We start from the raw sequence: 6,000 nt of genomic DNA, 5'->3' as shown, positions 1-6,000 counted from the left end.
GAATGTCCTGTTGCACTGTGGTGCTGCCCATTTAAAGAGCCCTTACAATTCCCTTCTCTTGTGTTGTGGGAACCTCATCCCTACACCCAACCCTTAAGGCTCTAGTTTTTGGCCTTAATTTTGAGGTCTTACATTCTGGGATCAGTTTCTTTAGAGCCTCTTTTGGGGTCTTAATTTTTGTTAAAACAGCCTCCTTGATCAATAATTGATATGTGCAATGACAGACAATAATCTCTAGCACTAGTGTACTTTCAAGGTCTGGGCTAGCTCCTCTGAAGGGCTCATTATCAGTCCTTGCCCCACATTGGGCGCCAAAATGTAAAGGTCCTGTCATCTCTAAGTTATAATCCTTCTCTGGGAGGAGGTTTCTTTTCTGTATAATTTTTTCCTCTGTGTGCAGGTGTCTTGGAAACTTCTGGAGCCTCTAGCCAGCCTCTTCTTCTTCTTCTTCCTGCATCCTGGCTCTGAATCTCCTCCAGCTCTTGTCCTTCCCCAAGCCAGACTGCTTCTCCAGGCCCAATGTCCCAGTCTAGACTGCCTCTAGGCTCAATGTTGCCTCTTTTTTTTCCTCCCAGAGAATGGGCTTGTGAGAACTCCCAGGTGCTTGTGGGAACTCCTTCAACCAATGAACTTGCTCCCTTCAAATGTTGTGTAAACTCCTTTTCAGAACTCCTTTTAAAGGTGTAAACTCCTTTAAAGGTGTAAAGTCCTTTTCAGAAGTCTAAAGGCATAAACCCCCAAAGGTGTGAACTCTGAACTAGAGAATTGTTTAGACAACCTGAGTTTTCACCTTGTCATCCTGACAGTGTACAAGTAAAGTATTTTACAATAGGATCCCAATTTTGAATTAAATTTTCTTTGCATTGGTATCTCCATTGTCCTGATACAGGAGTTTATTAAATATTTCTTAAGTGATAACTGCATTAGTCTGCTTCCCTCTATTTTTAAATGTTTATCAACCATTCAACAAAATTCAATATTCTTAAAGTAAAAACTATTCTACAGTTGACACACTCCAGCATTTTCTTTGGATTCCCCACCTCGAGGAGCCATTCATCATTTCTGATTTATTCATTTTGAATTACTCAATCAAACCATAAGCATTTTAAACTGGCAGCACACCCACCATGTGTCTGGGAACTAGTTAAAAAATAACAATGGCAGAAACCAGGAGAGACGATTGTTCACTCAGAACTAAAGAGAACAAAATTAAATTTATTTCTATTAAAATTCTGCAGTTAAAGCAGAAAGTATGAATGCCTTTGAGTCCTTCCTCAGGACTTCTGTCACTCTGCTGTGATCCTTTCCGGTGCCCAAGTTGACAAGTCAGCTTTGGGGATGGCACCAAACGTGGTCCTTAGGCTGTCTGTGGCTGTGACAGAGTTTGATTAACATTTTTAAATCACAGGAATAAAAGCTACAAGAACTCTTCCCTTTAGTACACTGCTAAACCTTTTTATACGTTTTCGAACTTAGAATCTGATGCTTTTCCCTTCTAAACTATTGTAACCCGGCTCCTTTGATTCTCAGTATTATTGATTGTCTAGTAGGCATTTCTCGGGTAACGAGAATCTCCCCCTTCCCAAGACCCGCTGGTTTGTCAGAGCCACGTGACTAGAGCCTCCTCCCCTCCCCCCGTTCCGCTCCGGACTTTGTGGCCCTTTTCCCTTCCCAGGCTTAGATAGAAAATCTCTGAGGAGGAAAAGAGCTCTGCCCGCCTCCTACACCTCTACACCCGCCTCAGGGGAGTCTTCTTCCTTCTATGACAGGTTTTCACTTCTCGCCTCTCAGTCTCTCTCTGGATTTAAGGAAGTTATGGGGTAGAGGGTTCAGGCCGGGTCTCTGAATGTGCAAGAACCAGTTAGTGCATCAGTGCACGGGAGGGAGGGGGGCCTCCAGTCCAGCTCCTGCCATCGCCTCTCCTTCACCATATACTTGCATTGCCCAGGAGCTTGTTCGGGCAAATCTGGCTGCGGACACGAGTGCAAACCGTGCCACGGGTCTATTTATCTCTCTTTTCTTCCCCGGGGGAGATAGGGAAATGAACCTCAATTAGTTCAGTTGCCCCTGGGTGGGGGTGGGGGGTGGGGAGAGGGAAAACTAGGTGCCTTAGGACTAAGGTGCCATGGGGGAGGGCAAGTAAGTGGCAAGAGGGCAGGGGGGAACGGAGGGGGAGGAGCTTTCCTACGTCACTGGGAAAGTCCCTTTATAAACCGGAGCGCCAGCAGCCTGGGTCACAACGCCAGAGAGGGTCCCAGTCAGTCCAGACCGGACACTGCTCGGATCTCCAGCTGACGCGCTCTCTGACTTTGTGCCCAGCGGGTGCTCCGAGCTGCCCCTGACTCGCCAGACTTCCTCAGAGTCCGAGCTGTCATGTGTATGTACTCTCGCTCCAGGTCGGCCAGGATGGAAGGGAATGACGGACCCGCACTGTGGTTTCCGGCAGAGGAATCCTATCTTGGGCTTCTGCAGCGTGCAGGTAAGAGAGGTGCCGGTCTGAGATGGGGAAGACGCAGAGGGGGCGTGGGAGACCCACAGGGGACCCGGGCCTGCAGGCGGAGGCCGCTGCTCATCCCTCTAGTTTAGGGGGAGCTCAGTGCATTTACAAATGCGAAATGACTTTGGTAGGGGATGAAATGGCGATGCGCCTTTCCCGATTCCCGGGTCTGGAACCACTCGGGGCCGAGAAAAGAGAAGTTGGGTTCCCCTCTAGGTGTAGCGGCCTGTGAGTGGAAGGCGAATGTGTCCTTGTGGAAGAAGTCCGCACTGGAGGCTGAGGGATGACGAGATCACTTGCTGAACTTGACTAGGTTGGGGAAGGGCTGGAGAGAGAGAAAGGCCGGAGGAAATTTGCCCGGAGGAGACCCAACCTTCAGCCCTTCTTGGGCCAGTTTTTAACTGGACCGCGGCAATGACCGCACACATTCCCTTCACCCCTCCTTTCCGCCTTCCCCCGAAACACATTTATAAGGAAAAAGAGCAGGAATTGTCTTTAGCACCTTTCCGGGAGCTAAAAGCTGGGAGTTGATAGAAATATCATTCGGGGATTAGAAATAGTAGAATTTAATTGATTGGAGGAAACAACAAATGACCTAATTGCTTACATTGCTTTTTTTCTCCCCCGCAGTTGTTGAAATGGCCAGAAGATTGAAGCAAATTGGAGACAAGCTGTTTTTGAAACATCTTGTTGGCAAGTTTTTGTCCCATTTTGAAGATCCCCGGAATATTTCCTTACAAAGCGTGTGAGCGGACATGGGACTGTCTTGGGAATGAAGGTTTTTGGTGAATGCCCATGAGAATATCCGCGCACAGAACATTAACAACAGAAAAAAAGGATGCTTGGAACCTAGAAGTGTTTTGTTCGATTTCAGTGTCACTTACTGATGCAGATGTCTACTTCGTGAAGAGTGTCTCAGCCTCTTAATAGGACTGAAGAAGAAGCCTGCCCTCAAAAGATCTTGTACATTTCCAGCTAAATTGTGTCGGTAAAAGAAGCCACATTTCGTCTGGATTCTTCCCGAAATGAGATTGCTTGGACTGACTTGGTTTCTTTTAGAAGAGTATTTGTAGATTTAAAGAAAATTAAAAATTGGCAATTAAAGGTTGAATTTTATGGTAAAAAAAATTTCTTTGATATAACCTGTCAATTTGTTAATTTCTGTATGACATTTATTCGGTGTTGGGTTAAAATATAAATAAAAATTAAAAAATTAAAACAAATTGTTATGACTCCATGTTTGCTGTTAGGAAAGAATGATTTAACTTGGGTTAAACCCAGAGCCTTGGGTTATGGGGATACCAATGAACAAAGTGTTGGTTATTTACCCGCTTGGAGCACAGAAGGGAGGGTCTCTTAGGTGCTTAATTATACTGGGGGGGCGGGGCAAGGGAAGGGAGGATCGCGGTGGGCCTTGCTTTTCAGGAAAAGGACTTTGCTCAGATTACTTGGGAATGGAAAAACACTTGGCAGACCCCACAAGGATTATTTCAACACCAGGCATGGGGTGATAGGCTCAGCACAGTGGTAGCAAAAGAAGGCAGCTTGCCCACTGGTCTGAATGTGAAAGTTCCTCATCCTTCACTTAGGGTCTATCAGTTTAAATGAGGGTCTCAGGGCAGCTAAGTTTCAAAGTAGATAGAAAGCCAAGCCTGGAATCAGAAGACTTGAGGTGAAATGCAACCTCAAACACTATGTGACCTTAGGCAAGTCACTTAACCCTGTTTGCCTCAGTTTCCTCACCTGCAAAAGACATGGAGAGGGGAATGGCAAAACTGTTCCAATATTTTTCTCAAGAAAGCCCCAAATTGGGTCATGAAGAGTTGGAAAATCTGAGCAACTAAAAAACCTCAATCTACCTGGTTATTTTAGGTAATAACAAGGGGACCAGGGAATTTTTCTTTTCTTTTTTTTTTAATAATATTTTATTTTTCCAGATATATGCAAAGATAGATTTTAACATTCACCACTTGTGTTCCAAATTTTTCTTCCTCTCCTCCTCACTCCCCCTTCCTCAAGACAGGAAACAATCCCATATAGGTTAAACATGTGCAATTTTTGTAAACATGTATCCATATTTGTTATTATGTGCAAGAAAAATGAAACTAAAATGGAAAAAACAAAAATAACAAAAAAACCAAGAAGCAAACAACCAAAAAAAAACAAGTGAAAATATTATGTTATGATCCACATTCAGTCTCCATTGTTCTCTTTATGGTTGTACATGACTATTTCCATCACAAACTTCTTGTAATTGTCTTGAATCACCTTATGTTGAAAAGAGCCAGTGGGCTAAGAAAGTACATTTCAGCATTTTCCTTCAGCATCCAATGAGGGAAAATATTTCAGGAAATGTAACATGCCCTCCTGGCAGTTACAATTACTAGTCTGTCCTAGGCCCAACAGAGTACCTTTGACCACTGACCTTTGCAGTGTGAACTCTACCCGGCTCTCCTCCTCTGAGGCCTTCAAAGGTCTCTGGCCATGATCTCTTGAATCTATACTTTAATAACCAGTAGCACGCTCAAGAACAGCCACCTGTAATCTTAAAAGCCTTTATTATACCTACTGGTCAGAAGACTCACATGTTCACTACCAAAATCCTTACCTCTTTTGGCTACCCATCTTGTCTTGGCCACCCAGGCTAGGGAGCCAGGGTGAATAGGGCCAGCTTAAAGAGAGGGACTGCTGCCTGCAGTGGGATTATAAACGGCCTGTGAGGTCACACACACAGCCAATCAGCGAGAGAGTCACCCATTATGAAGCTATCTCAATATGGCCAGGATCCCACCCAAGGGCAGTCCTAATATCCACAGAAATTACTTCCTGGGGGACTCAAATCTCCTGTTGCACTGTGCCCGCCCATTTAAAGGGCCCTTACAATTCTCTTCTCTTGTTTTGCTGGAACCGCATCCTTACAATTCCCTTCTCTTTTTTTATGGGAACTGCATCCTTACAAGGAAAGTTTTTTTTTTGTTTGTTTTGTTTTTTATCATACAAAACATAATACCTTATTAGTCACCTATGGTCACATATATTCTTCATGTCACTTAGAATTCCTTCTTTCTTTCAAAACCCTCAGCTCATGTGCTGCTTTCTACAAGAAGCCTTTCTTGATTCCCTTACCTCCTAATTCTCTCTTGTATAAATCACTAGTATGTTTTACTTTGTACATATTTGTATATGTACAGCCTGTCTTCCCAAAGAGAATAATACAAGTTCCCTGAGGACAGAGACTCATATTTACTATTATATCTCAGTGCCTAGCCTAGTGCCCATAATACGTGTTAAATAAATGTCTAATTATAGGCACGTAAATATATTCTATCTCTCTCTCTATATGAGCCTATGCAGGTATGGATGTCTGTGCATGGCTTTGGGAATGAAGTAGCCTTAGTCAGGAAAACTTGATATTTCATCCTGCCTCTGGCAAATACTGGCTGTATGACTCTGGGCAGGGTCATTTAATCTTTCTGAGATCCAAGCAACTTTCAACCTGGAGG

The 6,000-nt window shown here is 44.1% G+C and overlaps 1 long non-coding RNA gene across 1 annotated transcript; it reads left to right on the top strand.

The window, feature by feature from the left end:
- On the top strand, positions 1-3,625 carry LOC141549699 (uncharacterized). Its single transcript, XR_012484427.1, has 2 exons — positions 1-2,479; positions 3,128-3,625. It is a non-coding gene; the product is annotated as an uncharacterized LOC141549699 (long non-coding RNA).
- Positions 3,626-6,000: the final 2,375 nt, after the last annotated feature.

This window comes from Sminthopsis crassicaudata, chromosome 1 (assembly GCF_048593235.1).
Source record: "Sminthopsis crassicaudata isolate SCR6 chromosome 1, ASM4859323v1, whole genome shotgun sequence".
NCBI lineage: Eukaryota > Metazoa > Chordata > Mammalia > Dasyuromorphia > Dasyuridae > Sminthopsis > Sminthopsis crassicaudata.
Note: the sequence above shows the minus strand (reverse complement) of the source record. Positions and strands in the feature narration are given on the sequence as shown.